Here is a 16540-nt window from a genome sequence, read left to right as displayed (position 1 = left end):
GAATAAAAACCGCTTAAAAAACCGATAAAATAATTTGATTCTTCCTCTAAATGAATAGATGTTCTAAGTTTTAAACTAATTGAGAGCTTTCTGAAGTCAACTTGAACACCTTCATTTTCCGCTATTCAAAATGGGAGAAATTTGTTAAAGCAACTCTAAGATCAGATTAAAACTTCAAACGTTTGGAAGAAAACAAGAAAGATCAACCAATCAGATTGTTAATTGGGTTTCAAGTGGATGTGGAAAAACAACTTTATTATTGAATTTTATCTACAATAGGTTGATTCCTTATTCCAATTTTGTATGTTTTTAGTAAATCTTTAGAACAAGACGCCTATAAAAATTACAAGAAAGATTTGAAAATATTGAGAAAAAATCTTAAACAAAAAAATATCACATTTTTATAATGCTTCCGAGGACATAGTTCACTTAAGCGAATGTAAACCAAATTCATTAATCGTTTTCGATGATTGTATTTTAGAAAATCAAGACGTTATTAAAGAATATTTCGTAATGTCTCGTCACAAAAACATATCTTGTATCTATCTTTCTCAATGCTTTTCAAAGGTTGATAAACAAGTTATAAGAAATAATTTGAATATGTTGTGTGTTTTTTAAACAAGATGATCATTATTCCAGAAAGATTTATAACAATTATGTGGGATCTGATATGAGTTTTAACCACTTTATTGAGTTGTGTGATAAAATTTGGAAAGAAGACTACGGTTTTTTAACTATTAATCTAACTTTGAAGCCTAAAAATGGAAAATATTTTGAATAAATTTTCTAACATAAATGCTGCTCAGTGGTCTGACAAATCTACTTGATAAAATAAAATTGTTACAACTATTTTTATATTATCTTTAATTTTTATTTACATTATGAAAATAACAGAAAAACGGTAAATCTGTTTCACGTTCCACGTTCACGTTTTTTTACGTTCCACGTTCACGTTTTTTACGTTCCACGTTCCACGTTTTACGTTCTACGTTCACGTTTTACGTTCTACGTTCACGTTTTTTACGGTCCACGTTCACGTTTTTACGTTCCACGTTCACGTTTTACGCTCCACGTTCACGGTCCAACGTTCACGTATTTTACGGTCCACGTTCACGTTTTTTACGTTCCACGTTCACGTTTTTACGTTTCGTGTTCACGTTTTTTTACGTTCCACGTTCACGTTTTTACGTTTCGTGTTCACGTTTTTTACGTTCCACGTTCACGTTTTACGTTTCGTGTTCACGTTTTTTTACGTTCCACGTTCACGTTTTTACGTTTCCACGTTCACGTTTTACGTTCCACGTTTCACGTTTCAAAATGTGTCTAATTAAATGGTGAACGTAACTTCTGAAGAAGCGAAAAAACTTGATCAAATCGAAAAGAAATTAATCAAAGAATTTAAAGAACAGATTCGAATTGATGAAAAAGAACAAGAATTTATTCAAAAAATCAATCAACCTGTAACTTCTGCCAATAAAAAACGTTGAGGGCAAAATTGAAAATGTTTTAAGTGATAATCAAAATTTGATGAATTTGGTTCCAGTTGTATGACAATTTGCCGATATTTCAATTCCCAGAATCTGAAGTGGAAGAGTTTGGAATTGCCAAAATTACCATCTTCAACACCATTTAGACCTCGAATCATTGAAGACTCTACCATAGTTGAACCAATAAGTCCTGGAACAACGGATATAATAATTGGTGGAAATTGGTAAAAAATTTCTTCCTAGAGCAAAGGATGATAAATTTGGTTTGTATTGGGACAGAAAAAAGAGAAGTTTTATGATTGGAAATTCACCCGTTAATTTTGAACAAAATGATATCATTATTAATGAAAAAAACATATGAAGGAACTCAAGGTTTATGGAGATTATTAACAGACTATGACGCTCCAAAAGATAATTTATATTCTGAAGAAGATTTGAAAAAGTATACAGAAATTTTATGGGAATCTGACTCAAAAATAATGATCCATCTACTAAGAAGCCTAAGTCAATTAGAGGTAAAAAATATATGAACTTAATTAAACCAATTTGGGAAAAAAGAATCGAAGGATCAGGTGTGAGAAAATACAGTAATAATAAGATTGAATACAGATATATCGACGATTTGACAAAACTCGATGGAATTATTAATTATATTTATGCTCAAGAGAAGGCTGGAAATAACAATTTTTTTGAATGAAAAGAAAGCAATTAAAGATTTTATTTCGAACAAACTTGACGAAAATGATTGAAAAACCTGATGGAATTAAATATTTAAAACGAATTTTGCCGGCAATAAGTTCATCTATGATTGAGGGTAGCGGACTTTTGAATGATTTTATCAACAATTTACCTTTTTGAATTACACGTACCAACTTATCAGTATCTGGGGCCTGGCACAAAACTCGAAAAAAGACTAAAAAGAGGAGATCCTGGTATAAATAAATTAGATCAAGCTGCTATGGAACACGATATTTTTTTATGCAAAACATAGAGACACAAATTCCAGACATATAGCAGATAAAATTTTGCAAAGATAAAGCAATGGATAGATTTTTATCAAAAGATTGCTAGTTTAGGTGAAAGATTTGTTGCGCTTCCAACAGCTGGAACAATGTTTTTGAAGAGAAAACTAGGAATGGGAATCGAAGAGAACTTGAAATTTAACTATATAAATGGAGGTGAATGTAAATTTCAGCAAAAATCAGAAAGAAAAAAATAAAATCCGCTTTTAAGAAAAAAAAATAATACCTGTTAGTATTCAATTTAAAATAGATCAACTAAAAAATGGCGAAAGATAAGATATTTTTAACAAATAGACAATACAATAAACTCGAAAAACATAAGAAAAACAATAAAGGAACCAGAATAGAATTTTCTTATAATCAGTTGAAAGAACTTAAAAATGGTGGACTTTTGAAAGATTTATTAGATTTTGGAGAAAATATTCCAGTTGTTAAAAATGTTGTTCCTTATGTTCGTAAAGCTGCTCCAATCGTTTAAAAAAGATGTGATTCCTATTGTTCGAAACATTTTAAATTGGTTAGATAAAGAGTTGGAAGATGTTACAGGATCTGGATTAGATGAAAAAAACTTTCAATTACGTGAAATCAAACCATTAAAAAAAATTTAATCAAACCTTTAACATTCGGGGAATTGGAAGAAATCTGCAAAAATATTAACATTTTAGAGGAATCTTCATTAGAGATTACATTACCTGAAAAAGTTAAGAAATTTGAATGCGGAATTGTGAATTTAGACTCGATTATGGGAGGTGGAACGCATTGGATTTGTTATTATAAAAATGATAAGAATGCATTTTATTTTGATTCGTATGGAAGAATTGAGGACAAACCGCCGATAGAATTGATCCAATATTTTGAAAAAATCAAACGTCTACTACAACGATTCTCAAATTCAAGATTATAAAGACCCCCCAATTTGTGGTCCATTTATGTGTTTTTTGTTTTGAATGAACTGACTGATGGTAAAGATTTTAAAGACGTTGTCAACAAATTATTACTTAATAAATATGGATTCACAAAATATTTTTGACGGTAATTTGTTTTTAACACAAATTAAAACAGAGATTATTCAAAATGTATATAATAGTTTGAATTTTATCTTTTCTTATCGACTATATACATGATTAAAATTTTCGTAAAAGAATTTTGAAATTTTCTCTTATTAAATGGTGGACTACAAGAAGTATTCAGGCGATATTGAAAGGGCGGAGTTTTAAAAATTTCTATCCAATTAGTAAACAACATTTGAATGAACCGAATAAAAGAACTGAGTTTAATATTGATTTTGGAGATAATTTTTGCTCGTCTAACTTCCAGTTTTATATTTCTGGAACTTTAACAAAACAAGATGGTCAAGCATATCTTGGAACTGATAATGTTAGATTAATCGATAATTTTATACAGTTTTTTATTTTCTAAGATTGAAGTAAGAAAACACAATAAATTGATAGAAGAAGTCGAAAACTGTGGCCAAATTAAGCACTATTAAAGGAACCATTTGTTATTCCAAAAGTGATGTATTTTCAAACAGTTTTTTGAATCAACTTTTAAATTTGGACAATTTGAAGAGGTCAGTGATTTAGCACATTTCGGCTTAGGATTCTTTGAAAATGTAAATTCTCCAATCTATAAAGGTGGATTTTACATTAGTTTCATAAGAGCTGAAGAACGATGATGTGATTCTGAAAGACTGCAACAGGAAATGTTATGCCTGTTGATGGCAAAATTACAATTAACGAGTTTTTCATTAGAGTTCCGATGATTGATTACAAAACTACGAGTAAAATTCAGTTTGATTGATGAAATTATAAAATCTCAAAACATCATGTTTAATTTTCTAGATTGCAATGTATTGAGCAAAAAGGTATTTCCGGAACAACTTATTCGTTCGATATCACAAATATTTATAGAAATATTTTCAATCCCAAGTTCATTATTGTTGGTTTTCAAACAGATAGACAGAATAATCAAGAAAAAAATCCTTCAAAGTTCGATAGTTTGAATGTGAAAAATATCAGAGTAAAATTGAATGGTTCTTATTATCCAGATGAATTACAAAATTTAAACATTTCCGGTGGTCTTTTCAGAATCATGTATCAGATGTAATCAGATGTATCAAGATTTAAAGAAAGTTTACTACAAAAATATGGAAATGTATTACAATCCTAAAGAATTTTTTAGCGAATAGACCTATTTATGTCATTGATACAACAAAGAGTTTGACAAATATTTCTAGTTCAAAGAACGATATAATTATCAATATGGATTTTCAAACTGCTGTTGCAAATTCTATTTGTTATGTTGTTGTTGTCTCTGAGAAATTTTTTTATCATATGACGTGATTAAGAACGATATTAGAGAAATCCAGTAAAATTTTAGATTTCTTGATTTTTTTTTATAAAACAGCTTCAGAAAGTAGAAGCAAACAGCTATAGATTCGGTAATTTTTTCATTCATGAGTTACCGTTTTGATTTTACAGATTCCGTTTATTGTCCCTTTAAACAGGAATTTCTATTGATTTACTGTCTGTCCCAAAAGTGGTCTAGAAACCCCCACATTCATATCTACTTATATATATATATATATATATATATATACTGTTCATTAACGCTGGGAGATATGTCTTGGGGTTAGCCAAGTGACTCTGGAGATGAAATAACCTTTTCACGATAAAGTGATGTCGCTCAGTGTGGCATTTCAAGTGGTAACAGGACTTTTCATTCACTTGGTTGAAACTCCGTTAGCTTTCTTCCTGAGTTTAATTTAGATTTCAAACATTTATTCCGTTAAAACACAATCTTATAATTGCTTATTAAATCAAATGTTCTTTTTCGTCATGGTGCACAGGGAATTACATGATTAACTGCATGAACAGAATCATACAACTCTACATAATAATTATTAAGTTGAGTAAATATTTGATTGTAATAACTGAAAATTAGATGACATAATCTCAATTTCCATACTTAAAATTTACATTCGATAAACCCTTCGTACTAGTTTTTTTGTCCAAAATTTAAATAATATAGTAATATTCCTTGCGAACTACTTCATCCTGATTAGGATTACATTATTTGCAGCTCTGGATATAACAATGGCTAAAACAATTACTTTATTTATACCAGTAATCAAAATTGTTTTTAAATTAAGACAATAACTGTTGTTAACAGCTAAAATTCATAAAAATCGATTAAGGAAGTTGTTTAAAAATAATGGATCTGTCCACATATAAATATTTCTGACTATTACAGTTTTGTTTTGAAAAGTTAATAGTCCATATTATTATATGTTTGTTTATAAAAGATTAATACATAACTAAAGGAGTTTATACCACATATAAATACATACACACAGGAAACCATACAAGAAGAAGAACATACATCCATACAATTTTGACAACTTACAATAAACATATATAAATCAATAGATTTTAAAATCAAGGTAAACTAGCAACCTATTTTAGAGTTAGATTAACATAACAAAAATTATAATACATATAAGATAGAAATACATAAACTATTGTAAAATTGAATCATCAGATAAAATAAAGTAATTTCTTTAGACCAAATACCACAAGATACATTAAATCTTAATATAAAAAACAAGGAGATTGTTATGCAAAGTAAGTTTACACCTGGAGTTATAAAGTGAATTTAGAACATATGGTGACTTTACAATAATAGAATTTATTCTTTTAAATCGTGACTTAATATGAGACTGAGACGAACCTTTTTTCATCAAGAAAAAAAAAAAAAAAAAAAACACACAAAGTTAATCAACATTTGAGTTATTAAATACAGTAATACATTTTATTATTTGTGTTAAATTGGTGAATCTCGATTTTTGTAAAAGAACAGAATAGACATTTCCTAGAGGATGACCACTTGAATATTGGATGGCTTCCAGAACTCTCAAATCTTCAAGGATCATCATTGCCAGTACTAAATCCACACTAAAGCGACAAGGATGATTGGAAGATGAACAAATGTCAATGAAACACACACAGTAAAACTGGACTTGAACTAAAGTAAGATCTACCCAATTTATGATTCCAAATCTTTCAAAACCCAAACCTATTTTTTGTACAAATTCAAACCTAACATGCACCAAAACCTTTATATGTTGGATATAGTTTTTTTAATGTGCCGATGGCAGTATAATTCACGAAACCCTGTATCATACATGTGACAAATAAACTCAATAATAATTGTAAATCAAACATTTATTTATTTAGATCAATAGCTATTTAAGCAAGGGTAAAGAACGAGTTAATAAATAAATAAAGCAAAAGATAAATTAATATGACATAAAACCACTGAATTGAAACATTTTGATTTTATCCAAAAAAATATTGAGTTAATTTTTTAAAACTTAATAATATATTGAACTTAATGTACTTGAGAAGTAATGTTTGTATATTTGACAACTAATTGTGTTTTCAGCTGCAGAACTTCCAGAATATCGATTATTGCTAGCCGTATTTCCTTCAATTAACATTACATTTAAATTTTTGGCAAGAATGAGATAATCTATTATATGATGTAATTCTAATTATATAATAATTTTTTTAAATGTTCTCTATTAATCTCGTCTTAATTTTTTGTCAATCCGTACGTAGGTAATGTAAATTTAATTCAACAGCCCTCAAAAACTACAAGTTTTCACTATAGAATATATAGATTTTTATAAATAAATTTTAAATAGTCTTCAACATAATATTCTGGTTTTAACTTGTATTTACAATTATTTTCCGAACTTATAATATGTATTTGTACACTTGTTGCTATATCAAAATAATAAACGAATTAATAACGAATATTAGTTTCCAGAAATTAATAAATGGAAATAGTAACGGCAATTTCAAATGAACAAGAGAAAAAAATGTATTGGTTCCTACAATTATTTGCACAATAGTGATCGCAAATATTTACCCCTATTTCTGTATCTGTGAATAATTTTATTTCGTAACTTAATTGGAACTCAACCGTTTAGCAGGGTGTAGGTTTATTCTCATACAAGGAACACCTAGTTCAATGACGATGCATATCAGTATGAGATTTGGCTTAGTGTTAGCGAATATTTTTACATTAATCTTATAGATAGCCATGGTGGCAACGAGTAAGTATCAGTATAAACAAATTTGTAAGCAAATTCAATTCACCCGTAAGATATTCAAACATACAACATATTAATACATATAGCCTCAATATTCCGACATATACATTTTATTCTGACTTCGTATGTAGACTTAAATATTCAAACACTTATAAGAAAACAAATGTTATGAAACAAATGTGAATGTATCATGTAGCAGATATGTCGAGAAAGATGTGGATTTTAAATTTTAACGAAACTACATTTCTACAAGAATGATTGCATTGACGATGCATTTTTATGTCAAATTCTTTTTTTCTGTCCGTCCATTTCAAGAATGAAACGAACTATATTCACCCGCAATTCCTTTGCATTGCATTGCATATAACATACAATGTATTTTATTGAATAGCTCCAACGATTTCAGTAACACTAAAACTATTTCAGACTAATACGAAGAAACCCCAAGTCGAAGTTCCTAGCTTCCTGAGCGAAAGCACGTGTCATATAATACGATGAGGTGAAAAAAATTGTATTTAATGTCTGGTATATTGCTTTGTATTCCACTTGCAGCTATCCCGCGTCTTCGCACGGAATTTGGTATAGGCTTTGCACGTGTATGAGCAATTATGGTTTGAATAAATTATACTTCCGAAGCCAATGTTGGGTTTACTTTGTTGCCAAAACAAAGAAAATTTGTCAAAAAAATGTATTGTATTTATGACCATTTTAATTTATTAAGGTGTTATATTTGTGCCACAGTTAATTTGCCTTCTTTCACTGATCAAGGAAATACATATATACTAATGTCAAAAGACTACTAAAATGGATTTTATGTATTTAAATTTATAGTAAGCGTTAGATAGTAACTTTGTGTTTTATATCTCTATTATATTACTGACCAAGCACTGTATACTTAATATTTGCTAAATTCTAGCATTATAATATATTTGTAACAGATCTGTTAATTTCCTTAACACAAAATATGCATATTTTCTTACTCTGTGCTCAGCAGCGATTGTACAAAAGTAGAAGTAAGAAGAGTTGTTATTATTTTGTTACTTGTATGTTTTCAAAACTATAAATGTAAACTAATTGAAAATAGTCGTTGAATTAATTAACGATATGGTTTAGCTGTCATAAAACAATGTTTACACATAGCATATCAAAGGTGTATGTTTAACAGTATTTTTTATTACCTATATAATATGGTTTTGCTATAATGCAACTTTACAAGATGAGTTTTTCGTTACTTTAAAAACCAGTGGGGCGTAGCCCGAAGGTATTTTTGAATAAAAATAAGCCTATATGCTAACCAGGGACTCTAAGAATGATCATGTAAAATTTCAGTACAATCGGTGTAATAGTTTACGCGTGAACGTGTAACAAAGAAAAAATTCGCTTTCTCCTTTATAATATTATTAAGATTATGATCACATGTTAAAATTTATTATCATTGGTATAATTTTGTATTAAATACACACTGGAAATGTATCTGACGCCTCATGTATCACTCAGTAATTGGATTATTATGTCCGTGTGTGATATGTTTTCTTATATTACAACGTATATATGATCGTCTCAGTGGCGTTGTGGAGTGAAATAAATTAATGACACCTAAATTAAGTCAATCTGTTACCGTTACCTCAAAGTGGAATTCAAAGAACCTCTTTATTCATCCATCCAATTAACAGCTTTCCAGAGAACTCATTTAAATGCCTCAATAAAATCCATTTGTCTGTATATTGGTTAACAAAAGTAACTTGTCACTGTTAACATTTGTTTTTTTGTTTAAATTTCCTCTTTCAGTAAAAATTAATTTAAAATTACAGTATGTAATAGGATTTTTTATTTTTGAGCTCCATTATCTAAGTTTCAACTTAAGTGAAGAAGTCCATACTTTAATCGTTTAAATGTACTTCAAAATTTTCTTATTTTGAAGCATAACCTAGTTTATAAGCTAATTGATATACTGGTACTAATAACAACAATTAATACGTATAATGGAAGCTTAGTTAAAGATACAAGTTTCTGTTTACACGAAATTCCTTCTCTGTAAGGGAAAGATATTTAATTACTATTTATTATACTAAATATTCATTTTAAGCTCTGATAATGTGCTGTTATCCATTCACATAACTTCTTATATTTAACTATACTAGGATTCACTCTTCATTCTGTATCAATTTAGCATTTATAGAAGTAAAATATCTTAGCCTGTTACATTGTACTCTGTATAAATGAATTTATTGTTTGATTAAACTATGCAGAGAAGCTTAATATTATTCAGTCTCGAACTGTTTGTTATTTATTAACACAATTCGTTATCCAAGTGCATATTATTGAGGCTACAGTCTGATAGTTTTAATAGGGAAGACAACTTTTTTACAATGAAGTTTTGCACTCGTATCTATGGTTCTCGGTATGCGTGTTCCTTGAATGTCGTATATTCTCGAACAGTGGAAACATAGACTACTTAATTATTTTTTTAACAGTTAACTATATATTGACGGATTTTAACAGATGACAGGACTCTGAACATTTGTTAGCACTATGCTTTAAAATTATATATTAAAAAATTATGAATTTGTTAACGTTCTGTAATATATAATTTATAGTCTAACATATTGTTATAGATTTGACCGTTTAATCAGGGCTTATATAAAGGAATAACAAGTTATCACCTTATTCTTAATGGATATTTATCTGCATAGATGACGTGCATGTTCTGTAAAAAGGTGTTACAGATGAAGCTGTTCTGTTTGATGATAAGTATAAGTGTGTATCTGGACGGTTGAATTGCTATTAATTATAGTACTTGAATATATATTTCTATAAGTGTCTAAGTTATAAGACCAGTTCTCCACAAACTCAGATAAGTGTAGAATCCCTTGGTACTTAAGAGGTGAGTGGTATGATGATGCTTAAAGTGGCCAATTATTGGATAAATTATATTATTTAATTTATTAAATCAATAATAATTTAAAACATTAAATTCCATTCATATGTTCGTTCATATTCAGTTTCTTGACAAGATAAATAGTTATTTATAAGATAAAAGACTTATAGCGATATATTGTTTATAAATTTCCTATTTAAATTTTTAATTATATAGATACTTATATTTTGTATGCATATATTTTTTAATATTTTATTTTCGTGTTCTGTACTAATCCATGGTTTTTTTACTTTGCAATGTTTTTATACGTTTCCCTATATACGTATGTAATATTAGATTTGCAGGATTCCTCATACATAATAATTATGTTGCTAGGATAATATGTACTCGTAGTATTAATTTATTTATTGGCATACCTCAATGCTTTTAGTAATCAGCAGATTATTCTCGATATAATAAATGTTACCACTTATTAAGTTATCATGCCTTGAAATGTTATTCGTGAGAATAATTATTTAAATCAATTAAAGATTCATTGCCATAAAGTAGAAATTTTGCTAATAGGAGAATTAATAATATGGACTGAATAAATTATTGACATTATTCCTGGTAGAATTATTTGCGGATATGTTGATATAAAGTATTATAAACGTTAGTTTCTGTAAACATTTGTATTATAAATTTTAATCAATTAATTGTGTTTGTACGAGTCGTAGATACCGTAAATAATAAAGATTAATCCAAATACTAATGAAATAACATTGTTTTAAAACTGCTATTGATCAAGTTAATGGTAGAGACGAATTCTGATTCCTTCAGAATCTCCATACGTTAAAATCAAACGCTTTCCAGCAAAAATAAGAGAATAAATAGTACTTTTATATCATTGTAGATCTGAAGGTCCTGTATATGTACCAATAGAATAATGTGAGGTAAAAAAAATCAAAAGTTAAGATAATTAGAAATATTAAACTTTAAAAATGTTCATTGTAAGCCATGGTAAAAATAGAACATAGCGAAACATTGTGACAAACGCATGAAAGACAATATGACTAAACAGATAAAACTACTGAGGAGACTAATTAATACACCCACCATCATTGTAATTCAATGTTGTTTGAAATATTTTATTCACACAAAATGAATCCTATTTACTTTTCACTAGTACAAATCAACGGACTGTGGAATAAAGGATTCACATATTTCTATAATACAAATGCTATTCAAAATATTTTTATTTCAGGATTTTTATATTTTATACCAGTAGTAAACTATATATACTTTGTTCAGATTTGCCTATGAGTTTGGTTTTTCATTAATATCATTATATTATATAAACTCTTTTTAAATAATGTTTAATGTGTTCTTATACGAGTATCCATTGTACAAAATAAACAGAATAAATGATTTCCTTCAGCTGATTTAAGATCTTACGTTTTAAGTATTGAACTTTGTATTGGTTGGGAATTCCAACTACTCAGTCCATCTAATCCACTTAAGATATTAGTAATTTATTCCAGGTATTTAATGTGTCACTGCGGAGGTTTAAAAGTTGTTACTCACTGAAATTATTGTAATTTTTAAACTTCAAAAAAGGCATTGCTAGCGGCCACAGCGAATTGATGTCTAAATCAAATCATAAAATGTGCTGTTCACAAGGGGAGTATTTGTATTCTTGCCAAAAGAGCTTTAATCTATCGAAAGAAATTTCTGTGACGCAATCCTCTCATTAATGATTCCTTCCCGCAATACTTCCCCTATAACGCACTTTCGATATTGTGGCTAGAATAGTTTTACGGGGGTTCTTTGAGCACAATAAAACGGTCCAAACCCACTTACAAATAATTATTGACCTCCTCGGGAATCGAAACCGTGAAACTCTCGATTAGAGAGTCGCAGATTTACCACTGCGCTATGGCGAAGGCCACGATTTCCATGTTGTCAGATTTCAAGTGCCACTTCGCTCTAACCTTCTCAGCAATGTCCTCGGGATCCACGCGCCTTCTCCACCAAATAAGAGTGATCCTACGCCTAATGCAAATACCTCAACCGGAACTATGCGACTACCTTCAGCTAGTAAGAGACAGAGGCTCTATAGTCTTGGAAACAGTTTGAACATTGTTGGAAAAACCGTTCACAAAACGAATCAAACGGATTCTCACGACGACTTCTCGGTCTGACGTCTTGCAGCCCAGTTCTTGAAGGCATCACTCTAAGCCTACACAGTTTCTTCCCTACTTCGACTTCAAGTAGATTGGAACAATTTAGAATGCATTCAGCCTCCCGAGATAGGAATGCCGCAAGCTAAACCGTTTTCCAACATGCTATGGCATTTGCGAATACATTAAGTACAAGTTTGTGGCTAGGTTGAATCTCCCGGATGAGAGTGTGGAGGACCTATACAGACCTAAACACACATACCGTATCTTAACTACTATTCCTAACGGGTTGTAAACTAACTCATTCTTAAATGTTCTTAGTCCACTCGATAAAAATATTGAGTTTATCTCTTAAACGTATAAAGTAAAGTGTACTGTAACATGTCTGTTATGTATTATGGCGTACCTGGAACAGAGATAATCCCTTGTTGTTAAAATACAGATTATCCACGGCTAAGCTTGTGTCGGTCGTTGTTCTCCTCTTTGTCAGCCAACGTGAACCTGAGATAAGCAATCCTGTATTAAACTACCCTCGCAATCCTAAATACGACCAATAAGTACTTGTTATTCGAACTGTTAAACTCAACAAACCTAAAAATGTAAAATTACTAACTTTCAATATTTTGATGATTCTGTGTTACATCTTGATCTCTTATACGTAGATAAACGTCCCGATGCTTTCAACAATTTATTCACCTTGCGGTTAGTTAAACGTCTCAACGTTATTGACACTGAGTATTCTGTTGAACTCACAGTACGTTACTATTTAGCATGTTATGCGAAAGTTTGTTTTGACAATGCTTTAAACAATTTATTCACCTTGTGGTTAATTAAACGTCTCAACGTTATTGACACTAGAGTATCCTGTCCAACTCACAGTAGGTTAAATTATTTAGCATGTTATGCCAAAGTTTGTTTTGACAATGCTTGAAACAATTTATTCACCTTGTGGTTAATTAAACGTCTCAACGTGATTGACACTAGGCATCCTGTCCAACTGTAAGTAGGTTAAATTATTTAGCATGTTATGCCAAAGTTTGTTTTGACAATGCTTTAAACAATTTATTCACCTTGTGGTTAATTAAACGTCTCAACGTGATTGACACTAGGCATCCTGTCCAACTGTAAGTAGGTTAAATTATTTAGCATGTTATGCCAAAGTTTGTTTTGACAATGCTTGAAACAATTTATTCACCTTGTGGTTAATTAAACGTCTCAACGTGATTGACACTAGACATCCTGTCCAACTGTAAGTAGGTTAAATTATTTAGCATGTTATGCAAAAGTTTGTTTTGACAATGCTTTAAACAATTTATTCACCTTGTGGTTAATTAATCGTTTCAACATGATTGACACTAGGCATCCTGTCCAACTGTAAGTAGGTTACATTATTTAGCATGTTATGCCAAAGTTTGTTTTGACAATGCTTTAAACAATTTATTCACCTTGTGGTTAATTAAACGTCTCAACGTGATTGACACTGGGCATCCTGTCCAACTGAGAGTTCATTAGATATACCTTAGTAATATCAAACTGCTATTGGTTCTTTGTCCTCTTGAGGGGTCATTTAAATCAGGTTTTTGAACAGTGTGGCTTTTAATATAAAATATCATCTATGCTTTTTATCCTCTCCCAGTGCTGGAAAACAACTTTCAAAGGTCTCTAGCAGTAACGTCCTCTGTAATTCAAACAGTAACTTTCAAACCTTTCCTAGGATCAAAGGATAAACAGTGGTCATGGAAGAAAAGTCCTATCTCTGGATTCTACCCTGCATCCATAACAACAGCTTTTATTATTATGTACGTCTTATACCTGCAATATAAATTTGAGAAGAATTTTTGTGAACAATACTTTTCATCACGATACAAAACTTCACACGAATTTTTTAAAAGATTACCTGACATTTCATAGTCTAGTAATTATTTTCCCATAAGGAAACTTATTAATTATCATTCATTTTCGACATAAAATCAGCTGTTTAAACATTTGTTATAGAAAAGGAAAGTATTGTTTACATAGATAAAGTAATGCCAGGCAGAGATAAAATCAGGTGGCTAACCCATGAGGGAAACGATGACTTTCGCAGATCTCAGCAATATTACAAACAATTCAGTTAACATGCAGAATAATGAAACAGTTTATTATCAGCCCCACTAGTCTTCTTCGTGGTAAAAATTAGAGGACATTTAAAGAATAAACATATTGTGTAATAATTTTTTCATGGGTTTTATTACTCGTATCATTAAACACACTTATAACTACATAAATAATTCTTAAATTCAATTTTAATAGACGGCGTATAGGTCCACTGGACTAAAAATGAAACAAAAATGAATGGGCAAGTTTGAGTTTATATACCTGACGCCTGCTAACCGATATTCTTGCATTTGACGATTTATTTATTAGGGAAGATCAATTTAAAGACTTAAATAAAAGCTAAACCGCAACCTTATACAATGAAACTGTCTCCCGGCTCATGAACAACTAAGAATAAACGTGATGTTCTACATTCCGACACTGACGAGGACGTAAATATCATTTAATCATTTCTGAAACCGTTTAAATTACATTGTTGATTGGACGAAGTAATTAGATACACAATGTGTAGCTTGCTCAAATGTCCTATTAGGAAAAGAGTGATTATTTTGATTGATGTGACCTGGGAACAACAAAACAACAAACGTAACAGTTAGTTTCCAATAAATGCTGTATGTTAACTGACACTTTTGACAATTTTAGTAACATTTCTGCTGTGCAAATACACGTAACGATAGTGAATAATTAAACCGGTAATGGTGCCTTCAGACGCCATCGATTGATATGGAGATAAAGCACTCTACTTTGAAACATGTCTTTAATGACTCATTTGCCACAACATAGTTTACATGCACATGAATATGATTTCCATAAAATCGAATGTCAAATTGGAATGGTAAAGTGCAGTAATGTTAGTGTTCAGTACCAGACTGAACATAGGAATATTTCTTTTAGTTTATTTATTGCAGATGATCCAGATTAAACTCACATTATTTTATTTTTCATTACGATATTTTGATGTGACAACGTCTTAAATTAGGTTGCGGCTCGGAGTCACTCATGAAAAAGTGTAACGCCCGGTAACGTTACGATGCCCGTCCAGTGGGTCCGCCGCCGGGATCCGCACGGGATAAAGCAGGTAACTGTGGGTCCGCCGCACGGGATAAAGCAGATAACTATGTTTATTCGTGAAAATGTGGAGTGCTTAGATTCGTCATTTACAACAACTACAACAATAAAGGTAAATAATTGTACACTGATATTTCATTATCGTAAACTATGATTGATTGATTAATTGTTAGATTGACACAAAAGTTGAGAAACTGAGTTTATAGGTTATGTCATACTATTGACAAATGTTGATAGTGTCAAGTAAATTATTAGTTTAAATCACTCTGCAATCAATCGTAATTCAGTCGATTGAGAAGAAACAGCGCGTATTGCTAGTCAAACATTTAAAATAACAAATTATAACCTCTAACCTGTCATAACAGTGCGACCAAACAAACGAACTAAACCGACCAATCACCACGCGCGGAGTTAGAATTTAACTGTGTTTAGCAAGAATTTCAAATTCCAATTTTAGTAAATGTTTTATTCAACTTTACCATTTACAATAACAAATTTTAATTAATTTCAAATTATGTACAATGTTTTAGTAAACAAAATATATTTCTATAGTTAAAATTTGTGCAATTCTTATTTTCATTCAATTCCTTGTTCCTATTGTGCAATTTAATAATATTCATATCAATAAATATTCTACCGAGAAAAAGACGTCACGTAAAATCTTCGCCCGTAAAACCGACTTTACAGGCAACCATAATTTGTTTTGTTTGTTT

This window comes from Homalodisca vitripennis, chromosome 2, assembly GCF_021130785.1.
Source record: "Homalodisca vitripennis isolate AUS2020 chromosome 2, UT_GWSS_2.1, whole genome shotgun sequence".
Classification (NCBI taxonomy): Eukaryota; Metazoa; Arthropoda; class Insecta; order Hemiptera; family Cicadellidae; genus Homalodisca; species Homalodisca vitripennis.
This window is presented reverse-complemented; position numbering follows the sequence as displayed.